Raw genomic sequence first — 19076 nt, 5'->3', positions numbered from 1 at the left:
TCACACAGCGAAGCGCAGGCTCCATCATCAGGACAATGGTTGGTACCGACATGGCATACAAGCCCTTGTTTCGCGCTGGAGGAAGTCCATAGAACGGGATGGAGATTACGTGGAGAAATAGGATGAGTAGATACGACACCATTCTTTCGTGTGTGCAATTTGAATTATGTTCAATAAAGAAGTGTTGAAGAAAAAAAATTGGTTCATTACATCCTGGACAACCCTCGTACTAGGTTTCTTTTCAGTATCCTGTAGAACCCATACCTCCAAATTTGGTGTACGCCCAGTCCATCGCCTCCCTGCACTTTCATCTGTCTGAAAGGACCCATGATCACACAAACGCCCAAAGAGGGCTAGAAATGTTGTAATATATTTTATATCAGTGAGGGTACTTGTTTTGGTATAACCATACTGCCTCTCGACCATTTTAATCTGCTTGGTCGTACACAAACACAATCTCGGCTTGTTCCCGACGTGAATGCCTGACCATTCTGCTGTTTACAGTACGCTGAGTTAATTACACTGCCTGAAACACAAAAAGAACACACAATCCAACGAATAACGGTTTTCGTATCGCGTCAGGTCGGCATAAAAGCCCGAAATGTGTACAATTACCTCTCAGTCCTCTTCTACGGGACCATTGTAAACCTGCTGTGACGGTCTTACATTATGAATAACTGCCCTGAGCTTAGTCCACTTCGTCACCATCTAGCACCCTCCCAGAGACATATTTTATTCACCTATACGCATGCAAAATCCATGTGCCGGTTTTATCATGTCATACACACACTTTCCTTAAATTCCTCGTCTCTTTATTTTTTTTTATTTTCGAATCCAACAAAAAAACTGTTAGAGCCATCCACATTCCTGTCCATATGGTCCTATCATTTTAATTTCATTTTTATTACGATTATTATTGCATCATTCATGCCATTCTGTTCCCAGATCCATCTATTTTTTCTGTCCTTTTCTGACCTTCATGGCCTTTCTTATCATGCATCACTCTAATGCATTCATTATCGAATGTCAAAACTGGTCATGCACACGTCACAAATTTCCTTTCCGGGCTGCGAGTCTGGTACTTCTGAAAACCTTATGTATTTTCTAATGGAACTCACGGCTATTTCTACTCTTCTATATATTTCTTGATCTGTTTTAGTGGTATGGAATCTCCTTCGGTGACTCATCTTTCAGATCTAAGTTTCTCACTTTCCTGAAGAAATATTTTATGTTATTAATTGATATATTACTCGATGTACTCACGTAAATTGAATCAGTTACATCTTTCTGAAGACTTTAGTACAGATTTCATTAAACTGAGTCAAAATCTTTCTCAATGAATTCTAGAAAGAGTGGTAATTCATACTCATTGCTGTGTTCAATAATTTGATCCACGATTACCAAATGGTCATTTTTGCTATGCTTGTTTCTAAAGAAAGCTTTACACATTAACTGATTAAAATAACACGATTTTCCTACGCTGTTGATGAACCAACTTGTGCACATCTTAGTAAGAAAACGCCGATTCGAAAACATACAACTAGCACCTAAGAGGTGCTGATGGAATGACGTCATAAACCAGACCCTTTTTATGTAAGGCTTCATTATCATTATTTGAATTCCATGTCCCCTTTTAATGACGTAATCATGCCCATCACCATCTCCCTTACCCTCACTCTCAGCCCCCTCCCCAACTTTTTAGCCAGTTGCTATGTGATACAATGACATTCAGTTTACATGGTGATAGCCATTACCCTATGTGGTTAAAATCCTTAATAAGGGGCTATGTGATACAAAAGTACCAACATGTAAATAAAATCTGGCAATATAGCCTGCACTATGGCGCTCAAATCAGTTTAACAGTGTGTCGAAGATCTCTGAGGCACTGGTTATGTCTGTCGCAGAAGTTTAAGCATTTTTGCATCTTATACTTAAATTTTTATGTACCCAGAAGAGATTGAAGTGGGTGTCATACGATTTTGGTTTATAGAGTTAAAATTGAGGTATACAAATTGAAACGACTAATTCAATTTACAGCCAACTGCTCGCACAAATTTTATTGCATTGACCTGGTCTCGATATCAACCAAGGCTATCTCAATCAGAATAAGTGACAGTTATCTACAAAAATGTATTAATAAACATAGGAGAATAACAACCATAATGAAAACCCTAAGTAGCACTATTGGTATTAGAAGCAGAAGTATTACTTATTGCATGGACATATAATAAAAACTTACGAGCTAAAGTGCTAAAACCGGACAAGTAAAAGTTATCTTACAAAGCTAATATTAAAATCGCGAGTACAGCAAGCCGTCATGATTGATATCAGACTGAAAGGTTTGTTAACTGATTTCACCGCTACGTGGAAACACCACAGTGCGAACAACCTGTGGGGCGCGAATAGCGTAGATTAGTAGAGCGACCCAAATTAAGAAAGCATATTATAAATGAAAATACTTATAACAAGAAACCAAGCTTAATAACAGAAGCATAAAGGCAGGTAATAAATAAAATATACAGGTAATGCTGTACAATGGAAGAGCACGTGTGCACGCACTCTGTCCAGTGGAGATAGCATTAAAGTATATAAAATAAAATGAATGAACGAAGTAGGAATAAGTTATAGAATACAATAATAACAGTTAAAAGAGGAGGAAAAACGACTTTCGAGAATTGTGCGTAAAAACCTTCAGGCCAAGAATTACACATAATAGTTGAAAAAATAGTTGTGACTAGTGGTTTAAAGCCGTACAATGATATGGATGCAAAGTTACCTTTTCAACTAATAACAGTTTGCAGAAAAAATCAATTCACAGTTTTAAATCTTCGATTATTTGTTTGCATAATTCAGGTGTTCATAAAATCACCTGTGACACATGTCCGCTTCAATACTTAGGACAGATCAGAAGAGCCATCGTTATCAGACATAAAGAGCATTTATTAGGAAGGAAGGGTACTAACGTGAATTTATTTCGCAATTGTAGCTGTTCATGAAGAATAAGACCATCATTAACAGATATGTGCTTAAATATTTTCGATTCTTAAAGAATATCAAAACTATAATTTTTATTTTTTATATGGAGGCTAGTAACTTCTATTTATTTTGGTATTATTCGTAAAGAAACTGGTGCACACCAAATTATTCCCTTCTATACAGCACACCCGTAATCTCATAAAGAAGCATTTTTTCCATTCAGGCATTCATCGGAGTGTGTCAACAACTTTATCACCTAAAACAATTTAAGCTGAAATTGATCTAATAAAAATTATATCAGTTAGTATTGGTTATGAACCTTCCTTAGTCCATAATATTTTCGAAGAAAAAACTAACAGCTGAGTCACTAATTGAGGCAATATTGCCAATAATGACAGTGGGTAAAGCAAAAAATTACTCTCAATACCGTACTTAAGAATAATTCCCCACTGAATTCGTCGTCTAAAAAAAAGATACGGATGCAAAGTTGCCTTCTTCCCTAATAAAAGTTAGAGAGAAATCTGATTCACAAGCGCAAATCTTCGATTACTCCTTTGTGTAATTCAGGAGTTCATAAAATCACCTGTAACACTTCTCCAGTAAAGTACTTACGGCAGACCGGAAGAGCCGTCAGTATCAGATATAAAGGGCATTTATTTGGAAGTAAGGGTACTAATCTGCGTCATTCGTCCTCTGCGGAACATTTGCTGATCACAGGCCACAAACCGAAGAAAGTCGATGAAGGTACTATCCTCCATAAAGAAAAGAAAGGTTATGGTTTGGTATTGTAGGAGAATTGGAAATTTTTAAGCATGCGGTTATATATTATGCTCTCGTTCTCAAGGAACAGGTGCAACCGCGGAAAAAAAGTTTTAACAGCAACAATTTCATAGACTGCCGTTCTTTGGCTGTCCACAGCTCGTGGTCGTGCGGTAGCGTTCTCGCTTCCCACGCCCAGGTCCCCGGGTTCGATTCCCGGCCGGGTCAGGGATTTTCTCTGCCTAGTGATGACTGGGGTTTGTGTGCTGTCCTTAGGTTAGTTAATTTTAAGTTACAGGGGACTGATGACCATAGATGTTAAGACCCATAGTTCTCAGAGCCATTTGAACCATTTTTTTGTTCTTTGGCTGAAGGTCTTAACAAACAGTTCTCAGACGTCGTCGTCCGCCTCTTTTAATTGTTTTTATTGTGTTCTATAACTTTTATTCCTACTACATTAATTTTGTTCATTTTAAACACTTTAATGCTATCTGCACTGGACAAATGGAGTGTTCACGTGCTGTCCCATTTTACAGCATTACCTATATATTTCATTCACAAACTGTCTTTATACTTCCATTATTAAGCTTGGAATCTAGTTATATTATAAACGAGAATAATTATAACTGTTTGCTTAATTTGTACGTTTCTACACTACTCGCACTCTACAGGTGGTCCGCACTACGTTGTTTCTATGAAGCGGCGAGATCAGTTAACAAACCTCTCAGTCTTATGTCAATCATGGTAGCACTTTACGTAATAAGTTTACATTATCTCTCCAGTCTATATTCTATCTAAGTAATACTTCTGTTTCTAAGACTTATAGTCCTACTTAGGGTTTTTGTTATGCTTATTCTCGTATGTTAAGAAATATTTATATGGAATTGTAGCTTATTCCGATGAAGATATTCTTACTTGCTATAGAAACAAGGTCAATGGAATATAAATTTGTACAACTGGTTTGTCGTTTTTACGCTTCATTAAAACTTAAATACATTTACTGAACGTCAGTTACTTTCAGAAATGTCTAATTCATTATCTGAAAACCATGTAATTTTCTGTCATTTGGGAAACCGTTAACGGACTAACAGAAGAGTAAAGAATGAACTTATACTCTGGTGGCGTTATTTGAACATCCAGTACCAATAATAGATGCGTGTCAGAATTACTGAAATTCTTCACTTGATACCCTCCTAAATGATAGCGTCTTAGCACTAAAACTGAAAAACTGCACACTATGACACTAAGCCCACGAATATAATGTATAATTAAACTCTCATATCAAATTTGTTGGCTGTAGCTTATAACTGTATAACGGTATTTTAACGTTGCACATATGAGTTGTAATAAAGATGAAGGGTGCTCATGGAATACTGTAAGGCCGATGCCCCCTATAATTCTTTGCAGGACAGAAGTAGCGAAAGTAGCAACGGCTGGAAGCTCGACGAAGTTACCAAACACCTCATGCTCACATGAGGAGCAATGTTTCTCGCACTAGCCGCAACGTCTCTCTCTCAGCCATCAAGGGAGTGGAAGGTGTGTGTGTGTGTGTGTGTGTGTGTGTGTGTGTGTGTGTGTGTGTGTGTGTGTGTGTGTGTGTATGTGTATGTGATCAGGGTGGCAATTCACGTGGAGCTTTTTTCGACGTGGAAATACTGTGGTATTGACAAATATCTCGGGAAATGAAGCCATTCAGGAACGAATACCTTTAAAATGGTGCCATTTTTAAGCAATTCAAGTAAAACTTGCTCATTTTTTATTCAAATTCTGTGCATCCCTAAAATTGGCGTCTTTTTTACGCAATTCAAGTAAAGCTTGTGTAATGACATGGTGGCTGGATGCCTCATTTTAATACCCACGAAACTTATTTTCCGAATAGTCTTCGTACTGCATTGTGATTGGCTGCTTCGTTTTGATGGGCGATAAAAATACTGTGCGGAGATTATCTGGAAACGTTAGGAAGGGAAGGAGAGGGGAGGGCGTGAGGGGTGGGGGGCCATGAAGAACTCGTGAAATGAGGCATAGTGTGTTACATGATGATGATGATGATATCATTGATAAGTAGGGCAGGACTTGAGACGTCATTGCCCCTATATGTAGGCAAGCAGCGTGGCTCCTTAGTGGCACAAGTTATATGGGCAGCGTTTTCGAATTGGCATAGACTTCCTACTTACATTATATATCAGTATCGTCAATGTGATTTTCAAGTTGTATGTTTCGGTTATAGTCAAACTATATTACTGTGCTTCCACTATGTTTGGTTTCCTGCCGATATGTTGTGGTGGAAAACAGACATTATGCTAACGCCATAGTATTGACTATCTAAGTACCTGGTGTTTCATTATAATATCTACTCGGCTTCATGCTCTATTTCGGTAATGTTTGTATACAAGTGTAGTACAAACCGTGTTGGATTTACATACACAACAACTACTAGACGTTGGTACCTTCCACCGATCCTAGTTTCGCGGCTAGAAATAGTGTTACTATTAATAAGGCAGCTTTGGTGGTGATGACGTTGTTTTTTATCAAGTATATGTAACATCCAGATCTCTGTTTTCAGAAAGAATTCTTTTCGGATAAGAACTGTACAAACTGTCACACATCACTTCACGAGTTGCTTTCAGATCTGTTAAAATTACTCAGTAACTTAATGTGTTGGCTTGGTACATTTTCTGGGAATGGAAAACTGATGTATCGCAGGAAGTGACTGACACTGCGATCTCTGAAGGGCTCCATTTTGTCAGCAGAAGGCTTTTACAGTATCTCAAGTGCAGGTAGTAGAAGTCGTCTGGATGGCGATAAGTTTCACGGAAGAGCTTCTGTTCCCTGAACTGTTATTGTGTTCAGTTCCTGGCGTTCGTCCGGTTGCCACAGACACAGTGATGCTGGACGCCAGAATGTTCGCCTGTGCGTGCTTCAGCATGAAATTTGCCTCTCTGTCTGCATATGAAAAGGTGCTGCCTCCTGCAGCTGCCTTCGTGCAACAAAGTTCGTTCTGTCCTTCCAAAAATCACGGGCTGTTCAATCGAAGTATGGTCCCCATCACTAGATCTTGTGCAGATGTTGCTATCGAATGGGCATAGACTGTTCGAAACAAGTACAAACCTCATGAATAGTACAGAAATTTCTCCATAGCTTCAGTGGGAAGTTTCGGATGCATTCTTCTGTTCTTCCGTGGGTGAATGCACATTATCGTCATCAGACTGGCAACAGTATTAATTTTCCCCTTCCAAGATGAGCTTGGGAATCGGGCGATTTGATTGAGAACAACTTGGATTCCGGGCAGTCGCTTATCTCGTCCAGACTGATGGCCACTTACTGTACTTAGGAGATGTAAGTTTCGCTCAGGCTGTATTGCAATCCATATTCTGAGTAGATCATGTTTAGCCAACTCTTTTATGCATCTTTTATGCCAAATTTGTCGTATTTAAAGTGTATGTAGTTTGTTTTGAATTTGCGAGCTGCTCACATGTGGAAATTTTATTCGCTTTTCCTCCTGCAGTATTTCAATTAGGCGCAAGTCTCACAGCGGTTAGCGTCATTTTACTCCAGTTTAAAGCATTTTTATAAGAACATTGTTCTGTGTTGTTGTGACCAGGTGAAACTACTTTCGCCCGGCCAGAACTGTGGGGTGTTTGATTTTTCGATGAGGTAACACATAAAAATTGTAACTCATGAAATGTTAGTTCACTTTACTACGTTAATGAATAGAAGAGTAACTTAGCTTTGCTACATTTCTTTGCCACGGAGGTACTGGATAATTTACAACTGACACTGAAAGCCTAACTTGATACACATATTAACTAAATGTTCTCTTGAGGTACAACGTTCAACATGCACTAATCAGAAACTGTAACAACTCGATTGTCCTACACTATGATGTTGACTACTTCAGGAGAGGTAACGAATTGGGGCTGAGCTGTCATATGCTCGTTACTATATTGACCTCAACGTGAGGGCGCTGCTATGCTGAGTGCCTCCCACTGGTTGTTGGGGATTGCCACGAGCCCTCGCTAATGACTATCGTATCAAATGGTTCAAATGGCTCTGAGCACTATGGGACTTAACTTCTAAGGTCATCAGTCCCCTAAACTTAGAACTACTTAAACCTAACTAACCCAAGGACATCACACACATCCATGCCCGAGGCAGCATTCTAACCTGCGACCGCAGCGGCGCGCGGTTCCAGACTGTAGCGCCTAGAACCCCTCGGCCAACCCGGCCGGCGACTACCTTATCGATTCACGTTTCCGACTCTGGTGTGGCACCGCAATCTCTGGACAATTCCAGCTGTACTGTTATTGTAAGTTATTCACTTGATTACAAAAGATAAAACTTTGTATCTCAGACTTACACTTTGAGACTACTGAATTCCTACAACTTCCCTATTAATAAATATAACTGGACGCAGTACTAGTGTTTTGCTTCATTGTGATGAGTTTCCATAGCATGCAGTGATCAAGCACTGGATTCAGTAAAACGAGAAATGCATAAGGTGATGACGAGTGCCTGACATTCACATGTTTATAGCAGGACTGATATGTGAACAGGTTATTTAGCTTAATTTCGACGTCTTCCAGGTCTGTTGTTGCCATGTTATTTATATCAGTTTTATTATTCGATACGTGAAGGTGTGTTTGCATATTACACGCCTGATTTCCTCGCACCACCAAAAAATAGCTTATTCGCTGTTTACGTTTGAGTGATTAAGGCCCAGAGTAGCTTGCTTCATATCGTGGCAAACGCTGAATGCTATGACGGGATACACAAACACTCGCGAACAACTGATTTTCAGCTGATGACTGGTCAGTCTATGAAGTGTCTACTGGTATTGTCCGTGAAATATAAGTTTATAGATTTTAGTTACACTCTGGTAAACAGAGTAACCTCTCAAAACAGATCGATAGCAAATTATGTTGCAAAATCGGAACGGAAACAATATTATGTCTATTCATCTTAGAGTTGGACGTCTTTGTGTATCTTGCATTTCCAGATGCATATTACAAGGCGCGGGATAAGTGCAGAGAAAGATCCTGCGGACGGCGCTAGTAAAGACGAATGAAGGTCTGAAGGAGCGAAGGCCGCGTAGCAGAGGGCTAGCGATCTCACGTAGGCGGAGGCGGAGGCGCCTTCTCTAATCTGCATGCGAAGCGCCAGCCAGCCTTCTACCGCCGACCCGCCGTTTTTAACCGAGTGCGGGCCTTCGCACGCCTGATTCAGAGGAGGCGCTACAAAAGTCCCATACAGTGAGCAACTTCGATGCTCCTGTGCCTAAAACTCCACTTTCGAACATAGTCACCGGTCTCGCTCTTAAAGTCACACGTACCGAATCACTGTTCTATTGAAAACTGCTGACAAAATATTGTAGATTCCCGTTTCAAAATCTAGGTGAACTGCGAAAACAATTCTCCCGGCAATACGAGTGAATTAACTCCCAGGTTTGCAGCCGTGTCCACTGGTGAAAAACCCAGAATATCCGAGTCACCGATAACTTTGTGCTTATAGTGCTGTGCTGCCGACTCTGACATCACTTTGGTGCTCAGTCCATCTCCATTTATTCTCAAGATTGCTGGATTCAACAATTTTTCATGTTGTAGACTAAATGGTTCAAATGCCTCTGAGCACTACGGGACTTAACATCTATGGTCATCAGTCCCCTAGAACTTAGAACTACTTTAACCTAACTAACGTAAGGACATCACACAACACTCAGTCAGCACGAGGCAGAGAAAATCCCTGGCCCCGCCGGGAATCGAACCGGGGAACCTGGGCGCGGGAAGCGAGAACGCTACCGCACGACCACGAGCTGCGGACATGTTGTAGACTCCTTTCTTTATAAAGGGGTTCTTTCGAGATTTTAATTTCAATACTTTTTTATTACAAATCCTTCTCCCATGCATTTTGCAGATATGTCGTCGAAGGCAAAAATGTTCAAATGTGTGTGAATTCCTAAGTGACCAAACAGCTGAAGTCCTCGGTCGCTAGACTTACACACTACTTAAACTAACTTAACCGAAACTTACGGTAAGGACAACACACGCACTCATGCCCGAGGGAGGACTCGAACACGAACCTATGGCGGAAGGGGCCTCACGATTCGTGACATTGTGCCTCTTACCGCGCGGCCAATCCACGCGCCTCTTCGAAGGCAATTCGGTGTCTATTTCCTAAAACGTCTTCTGCCAAGTTTGATTTCTCTTGTATTCTATTATTTGTATAACGCCAGTCAAAAAAATTCCCAGACTCAGTTAATAAAAAATAGAGAAAATAACATGGTTATTTGAATTCTCTAGGTGTTCTCATAGCCCTCCCCCCCCCCCCCCCCCCTGCCATTTCAGTGCAACACACAGAACGCTCATACGAGAGCTTACGAAACTGTCAGAGAAGTTGTTCCACTCGCGCAGAGAAACATGGCCTCCATATGAATTTCTGAAGTGTCTCCCTTTTTGGTAGGTTCGTACTCTTGGTGTGCGTGTTGCCCTTAGCGTAAGTTAGCTTAAGTTAGATTAAGTACTGAGTAAGCTCAGAGATCGATGACCTCAGTAGTTTGGTCCCATAGAACATACCACAAATTTCCAAAGATTCGTACTGATAACACCAAGCTTCGTCAACCATGACGAGTTTTTCCGGAGAAGAATTGTCGACGTTTTGGATTTCAGTCAAGTCGGGGCAGGCATCCAGATGTTGCTCCATTACGGTTTGTGACACAACAATGTTTACAAAATACAGTCGCGAGTCCAATACTTAACACTCACAACTGACATCTGTTCTTTATAGTTTTTAGTTCGAACATGGTAATTTCTGTGCAGAGGTCTCTTATACGCCAGAAGTAAGGTCAGTGTCGGAACATTTTGAACGGACAGACTAGGACTGATGCAGATGTTTTGTGTTCGAAGATATGTATTGTTGACGCCAGATGGAGTGGGGTACCGTGGCTAAGTAGATCCGAACTCCAAGGAAAGAAGACAAATGGGATCATCTAGGAGTATCATAAGTGGGAACAATACAAAACATTTTGGAAATTTGTGGGAAGGTCTTACGGGACAAAACTGCTGAGGTCATCGGTCCCTAAGGCTACACACTACTTAATCTAACTTAAAATAACTTACGCTATGGACAACACACACACCCGTACCCGAGGGAGGACTCGAACCTCCGACGGGGGCAGCCGCACTAACCGTGAGGAGACGCCTGAGACCGCACGGCTACCCCGCGGCGAACATTACAAGAATAGACGATTTAGAGGTAGAGGCTTTTTAAATTTATTGGCATTCGGAACGTGCCCATAAAGTCGTGTCGATACAGGAAACGTTGTATTGAAATTTGACAATTCACGGTAGACATTGAACTTGTACTCTGGTACGAATTTTCATAGGCAATTTTACTTCTAACACAATAAGAAATGATAAATCGCTGTTGTTACACATTTGTGATTGTCCCAGTTCAGGTCATACTAATGACTATATATTAAAATTTACAATAAAATACTCATTTATATCCTATAAAAATTGTTTCAAAAATGCGGAAAGAAAACTGAATATTGTGCAGGTCTTAAGTACCATGTAGACAGCACATGAGAACAGTTTACTAGCACCACATTTGGGTATTACAGCCACATGTATAGGTACAACAGTATTCAGTCACATACCTACAGGAGGTACTTACATTTAGAGGCTGACCGTTCCATATTCTGCTGAGTAGGACGTGGGAATATAGTCAGGTAATTTAGCTTTCGGTCTTCCTTGGACTTGTAAGTTCCAGGAACATTAAATTATCAGTACAGGGAGCTATATCGTGGTGTTTGCGTTCTTTGCGAATTCGTACAATAGCTTGTACGTTGCTACGTCGGATGCTAACAAGGTCTTGAGGCGGCTTGGGAACTGGTAAGCAAGAGCCTGAAGATTACTTGCAAGTACGTTTATGTGATACGTGTTCTGGAGACATTGTAGGAATACATGGTTTGGATCACCTTCCTCTCCGCAGTCTCACAGACAGGTGGCGCTTGGTTAAGCCGATAGGTGTTTGTTGAACTTCCAATTATTAAATTTCACTCATGGTGTAACTGTCGTGAAACTCCTTAATGTTTGTGCCTTATTATACCACGGTGCTCTTGGAATCGTGGGATGGATTAGTGCGTAGTGGCTGCCCTTGATTTTTAGATATTCACGACCATTCCTCTTGCGGGTCAAAGGACATCCCCCTTCTGAACATGGATATCATACCTGTGAGAATGGGCTTATCTTCTTCAATAGCTCCATGCCTATTTTGCTACGACATCTACAAGTCCATTATTAGATGGTATAGACCTTTAAGAACATTTGTTAACTCTAAACATTACTGTTCAAATTACAAACCGGTACAGAAACTGCTTCATTATTGTGAACACTAATCTGATCGCATAACAGGAACATCTAAAAACCATGTAAACTGTGGGAAATGTTTCAAAGCCGTCTGTAATTCAGAATATTAAGAGACTCAGTCCTAAGCCAACCAGGGAATAGGTCGATGTGACAGACTACTGAATATTCATCGAGAAGAAGAGCAGATTTCTTTTTCAGAAGTAAAGTAGTTCCTGTAAGTGCCTTTAAGTCAACCAGTACGTTTCGAGCTATGGAGGTCAATGAATGGGAGGAGACGCTGTTAACACATGTCCGTGTCGGTTCTGAAGCACTACGCTGCAAATGCACAAACTTACAATCGGGAAATCCAGCTCGTAAGCGTTGCACAGTGAAGACTACAGCGATGTGGCTGATATAAATTTGTAGCAAACAGCCAGCGAAAACTGTTTGTTTATGGTTTTATTGTCTTCAGCACATGAGGAGAAAAGCGTGGACGCGTGAAACTATGTAGTGGTATCTGCGTAACGCGATTTACTGAATGTAAGACAAAATGAACATGAAGCACTGATAAAAGCATATAAACTCTTTTAACAACAACTTGGCTGTTCTATTGAAAAAGTCCAGCCAGGATCGAAGTCGTGTTCGTAAACAGTTTCGTAGCAATAGATGTGGTACGAATGGCTTCTTAGCGGCATCCGACCAGTATCTGGCTGGGGTAAGCAGACTGTATCTACGCCGGGGGCGACCGTGTTTATAGGACAATGTAGTTGGGGCGGTAGCGCAGCCTGACCCGAAGTTTGTAGTTACGGCAAGCAGCAGCTTCGCTGCCGCCGGTCGCAGCGCGTGGCTATTGGAGCCCCGCTACATGATCAATATCGCCACTCTCTCTATCGTTGGCGATCACAACACATAAATAATAAACCAATACGTAAGTAGCCAGCTGATGAAGTTTATGATCTCTAACCCATGTAATTCGATTATGGAAGCAGAAAGTCGAGCAACAAATTAAGCAAATCTTGCAATTTCAACTTTTGCGGTTTTTATCCTTGCACTGAAAGGTTGTCATTTCCGCAGCACGGAATATGGTTGTGTGACACTATAGTTGGAGCCAAATGACTTTGGTGAGTGAACGGAAATACCCTGCAGCTGCATGTTTCGCTAGAAACAACAGTGTACCATGCTCTACATACCAAGACTTACTGAACGCATCTTGTTTACGCACACGCTATACACTATTTGTGTGCCTCGGGCATGGATGTGTGTGATGTCATTAGGTTAGTTAGGTTTAAGTAGTTCTAAGTTCTAGGAAACTTATGACCATAGATGTTAAGTCCCATAGTGCTCAGAGCCATTTGAACCATAGTGCATTTGCTTGAAATGCTTTAGCCGTACAAATTAAAATATAAATGGAGAGAATGCTGTTGCCACGTTAATTGATGGAACGGTTCCACTGTGACACGAGATTGTGGGATTGCCAGGATTTCTACAGATTGAAAGTAGTACACGAATAGGATACTTCAGCGCATTACATTGGCCTGACGCCGCTGTACCAAGTCGCGGGAGGGTTTACTTAGATACCATTATCTAGGTAAACCGCGGCTGTAGCTGTAGTGGTCGACATCAGGTGTATGGTTCAAATGGCTCTGAGCATTATGGGACTTAACATCTGAGGTCATCAGTCCCCTAGACTTAGAACTACTTAAACCTAACTAGCCTAAGGACATCATACACATCCATGCCCAAGGCAGGATTCGAACCTGCGACTGCAGCAGAAGCGTGGCTCCGGACTGAAGCGCCTAGAACCGCTCGACCACAACGGACGGCTCACGTGTATGGCAAGGATTCTTTGAGTTCCGGTTAACTAGTCTGAATTATAACAATTTGTGGTGTCATCCGAAGAGCGAGCTGCCAAGGCAAGGTTCACCGACGAAACCACAGGGAAACATATTCGCTACTTGAAGGAACGACGAATGAGAGACAGTTGTGTAGACACGCTCAGAAGCGGTTCCATACGCTTTCGCGTCAGCTCGCTTTCTTACGCCTGAGCGTACTGCTGCTCAGCCGTATCAGCAATCATCGCCGAAGATGACAGCACCGTCTTTATAGCGAGCCAGCAGTGGGACAATTGAATTACTCAGAACTTTGCGTAAAAGTTTATTGTCAGTTGTATCTGCGGGAAGAGAGTAGTATCTTGTTCTGTATCTAGTGATTCGTTAATACTCAGTGACAGTAATAAATACTCCTGATATTCCTTTGGATATGGATGGTAACAAAGTTAAGTGTTTCATTTTGTTAAGGTTGCAATAAAGTGATCTGAAATTTACTTGTTGTTTTATCCTGTGGGCCTCCTCCTGGAATAAAGCAGCGACCGAACACTGTACCGACGAGGGTTATTTCATCCAGTATAATACAGTCAACAGATGGGCATCTGTGAAGCGGAAAACTGGTGAAATAATCGTAGAAGCAGCAGCCACATCATATTCTCCTTACAGAGTTCAAAATGGCTCTGAGCACTATGGGACTTAACATCTGAGGTCATCAGTCCCCCAGAACTTAGATCACATAAACCTAACTAACCTAAGGACATCACACACATCCATGCCCGAGGCAGGATTCGAACCTGCGACCGTAGCGGTCGCGCAGATCCAGACTGTAGCCCCTAGAACCGCTCGGCCACCCCGGCTGGCTTCCTTACAGAGTACATAAGGCATTGTCCAACATCAAAGCAGCTGCTAACCGCACGTAAGCGAGAGTAACAGGAGTGCACGAACAGCGGCAGAGTTTGCTGGAGGCATGGAAACGATCGCTAGAACGTCCGTGCATCTTGTGGCAGGGTATTGTAACGGAGAGAGCGGCGAGCAAAAGGCTACGGCGAGGCATCAGCTTCGGTGTCTTTGAGCGAATATCGGTGTACAGTCTTTGTGCAGACCAGCGCAGGCGCTGCCCTTGCTAAATTCTATCGCCTTACATGGAGCTCACAAAGGTCGGCTTGGTGGTTAATTGATGCCTTTTTTTTTCTTTGCTAGAAGTTATAGGGAGAGGCTATTATCAAACCCAGTAAGTTACGAGTGAGTCTCTTTTGGAGACTTGAAATAATCCTCGACAACTGCAATATATCTATCAAAAAATTCTATAGATTTTTGTAAAGTAGTGTCTTCCCTTGACATTTCTTCAGTTCCCTGTATTTTGCTAGAATTTCTGTCACATCTCCCCCCCCCCCCCCCCTCCCCCCTCCCCCTCCTCATCCTCCTCATCCTCCTCATCCTCCTCATCCTCCTCCTCCTCCTCCTCCTCCTCCTCCTCCTCCCCTTTCCCTTTTTACTTTCAATTGAGACTGTTGTGCGGAATTTCCAGTAATTGGTTATTTCATACAATTCCTGGGAGTTACACATTACGCATACTCAAAGTAATGCCTCATACGTTACCAGTGTTGTTTACGTCCCGGGGTGGATGCCAAGGAATACTAGGTGGGTGCTGAGACTAAGAGCAAAATGATTAGAAATGTAATATGTGTGTAACGTTTACTCAACTTTGTTCTGTAATTGAAAATAGTACTCCACTCTACTCCGTTACACAGAAACGTTTGTCATAAACAATCACAATAACAGAGAGACAAGCTAGTAACGCTGCGAGGGCTCCAAGTGAACATGACGATTAGACAAAACCGCGCCGGTGCGGCGTTTTCAACAACCGACTCGGTGATGGCACTACTCTTGCTTGCAGCAAAGGGTGTGTCTACGAGCAAGCTGTGAGTTGACAAGGCAGTCACATGCGTTGCAGCCAACCTCTGGACGTGTAATGCCTGGCGTAGTCTTGATAGTGTACGATATCACATTTATCCCCCCAAATTCTTCTTGCCGTCTTCGTGTATTGGTACTACTAGGAGCAACGGTTGAGGAGTGTCTGGGCGCAGGTGCCACTGAGTAGGGAGTGGCCAAAACTGTAGCTGATGACAAGCTCCTGCTTGCACCCCGAAATTCGTCTTGCAAATGACCAGCAACATCGGCCGAAAACTAGCCATAGAGTAAAAGTTCCTCCAATGGCGAAGGCACAACGGCGTTTGGAGGGTCCATGGTGGACCATTGAAAGGAGACAGGGCGAAGGGGCTGCTGTCGCTGTGGAGTACACCGACGGCGACTGTGCTGCGTCGACAGCCATGGGCTCCCCGTCCAGCGCCGGCGACGTTTGTTCATGACGGAAGCGAAGACAGCTGTGGTGGCGGGGTCCTCCTGGACATCGAATCTGCAAATGTAAAATCCGGGGCATGATCACACAACCCACACAAGCTAAGTTCATTCTGATGGCACTTCTGCAGGCCAATGGGTTTGTGTAAGCCATATAAAGAATCGCCCAAGACTTTCTTGATAAAGCCCCCATCACAGCGCGTGTGACCACCGTAGACCAGGAAAAAGATGACATCATTAACATTAAACTTGGGGGGCTGTAGAGAATGGGCCGAAGTTGCAGACGAAGCAGGGACTGAAGCAGTGTCCAGTGTTGGTGTCCAGGTTGCCTATTCTGTATCTTTCCGCCACTGTGCCGATCGTTTCGTTACTCAAAAGCACCGAACGGTCTAGCATTCGAATTAGAGCCCCTGCATTATTCGGTATGCATTTCGGTAGCGATACCGTTCGGGCCTAGAGAACCGAAGTCCTGTTGTCGGTTCGCGTCGCGCAAGCCAGTCAAAAGCAGGCCGCTGCAGATCCTCGCATGCGCACTGCATCGCGCATAGCGCCGAGAAACACAAAGCGGCTAGCAGACGACACAGGCGTGCTATTCTTACAAGTAACGAAAATTGCGTTTACGTTGCCATAACGCATGATGCCGCATTCCATAGAGCTGACGTGCCCGCCTTCATCGCTCTTGCCTCCTCCTTAACAGTATTAGGCGCAGTATATCCATTTCTATGATTCTCAACTGAAATGCATAGAAATTTTTTACAGTTTCCCTGGCTGCATGTTTCCATGCATGCATAAGAACGATAGCGTATTGGACTCTACTCTGCAGATTGTCGTAAAGGCCGCATTCTGTCATCTTATTCTCATTCACACTGACATCGTGTTTTGGATTTTACGTTTCGGAAAATGAGTTAGGAATAGCGTGTAGTACCGCATTGTACTAATAAATCTATAAAAACACCCGAAAAATTGATTCTGAGAGTTTCAAGGAATAAGAAGGTAAACAGAATGTGGTTATAACTCGCTCCTAGAGATCCAAATGATTAAATAACCCACTTCCCTATATGGTAAGTCAACGATTTGGATCTTGAAAACAAAATTAAAAAAACGCATTTTCGAGAGCTCCTGCAGTTCATCGAAGTTTATAAGATGCATATCATGAATGAAAATGTTTCGTATATGGTGCCACAGTCCAAAAATATTACGCAGAGATATTTCATCGCTGGCTACTGTTATTGAGGATTCTATCTCAGATAAACAGTTGTGACAAGCAATATTATGAAGATAACTGCTGCTAGTTACATTCCCAGTAATTTAAGTTGTGCTCTTAGATTCCTGTCTAACCGCAACTAGGAAATCGCTATATATTCGGAAAAAATGGAGAATTATTTCTGGCAAGAAAAAACATGAAGGTCACTGTCGGTTGTTTCACTCACAGCAATTTCATGTTTCGTTTTTTAAACACACAGAAATCACGAAAGAACCGAAAATGACGTCACTACCGAGACTAACGTACTACACCGATCGGTATGAACGATACAGAATAGGGCCTCAGGCAAAAGTTCCGCTTCCGATTTGCCGTTGCATGGCTAGGAACGTTATAGTGACAGGAAGAGCACTAATGCTTGCTCGCGTCTATGGGAAACACGTAACTTGTTCAACTGTTCCTTGAACGTTCAGACAAAGGGTTCATCTTCATCATTAGATTGAGTGTGGAACGTCGCTGTCGTCCCATGGTTAATGCCCATGACGCCACAAAGCTGCTGAAATCCTGCCGGTGTGAAATGGTGTCCATTATCTGAAATAGACACCTCTGACAAACCTTCAATATAAAAAAAAAAAACTGACGTCATAGTCTTGATAGTACTGACTGTTGCAGTGGATTGCATGTGCATCACAAAGGGAAACTTGCTAAGAGCGTGTATCACACTAAACCAACGAGAATTCCATTAGAGACCCGCAAAGTCAATATAGAGAAGCTGCCAAAGAGCACTGGGCACATCAAGAAATTTCAGTGGCGGAGTCGTCTGGTGTTCTGCTTCCGCTGGAAATTGTGAAGTCAATTATGTAACTTCCGTGTCCACGCCAATGCATGCGCGATGTCGTCGGACGAGCTGCTCAGTGTGCACAATGCCCTACTGTATTTGATAGAGAAAGCAAAGAATTTCTTTCTAAAGCAAACATGGCTCAAACACTCAGGATTGATCATTGCCTGTGTGTAATAAGACAACACGTAGCTGTACGGATAAGGTGCGCCGAAAAGTGAAATAAAGGCGTACAACCGAATCACTATTCTGCTTAACTGAATGTCTCCAATTAGTGAGGAGGTACTGCAACAAAATCTTGAGACTGGTGTCCACAGCCATTGCCTGGGTACTCTGTCGGTAGTTGATGGGAAAATCGTAGTGTGTGTCATTATCCTGAACATCAATATTGAAAAATAAATCTTCAGAAGCGTCGAGCGTCGAATCAGTACGAACTGGGGGCTTACAAAGTGTGTTTGCATTCGAAAACTTAGCCATTGGTCTTTCCACTATTCCGTACCGATAATTAGAGGGGAGTGGAGACCAATGCTGCAACTTTTGGGCCACGAATGGAGGGACTGGCTTGGAAGGTCTGAACAATGACGTGAGAGGTTTGTGATCTGTCACTAAATACATTTTTCCAGCCTAGGTATTGGTAGAATTTGATCACCCCACATACGACAGTAAGAGCTTCCTTCTCAATCTGTGAGTAGCTCTACTTTCCTTTGTTGAGGCGTTTCGATGCGAAGTCAGTTGGCCTGTCCAGTGATCTAACTCTGTGTGGGAGAACAGTGCCA

Source organism: Schistocerca gregaria, chromosome X (genome assembly GCF_023897955.1).
Source record: "Schistocerca gregaria isolate iqSchGreg1 chromosome X, iqSchGreg1.2, whole genome shotgun sequence".
In the NCBI taxonomy this organism is placed as follows: domain Eukaryota; kingdom Metazoa; phylum Arthropoda; class Insecta; order Orthoptera; family Acrididae; genus Schistocerca; species Schistocerca gregaria.
The sequence above is the reverse complement of the archived record's forward strand: the minus strand, read 5'-3'. Positions refer to the sequence as shown.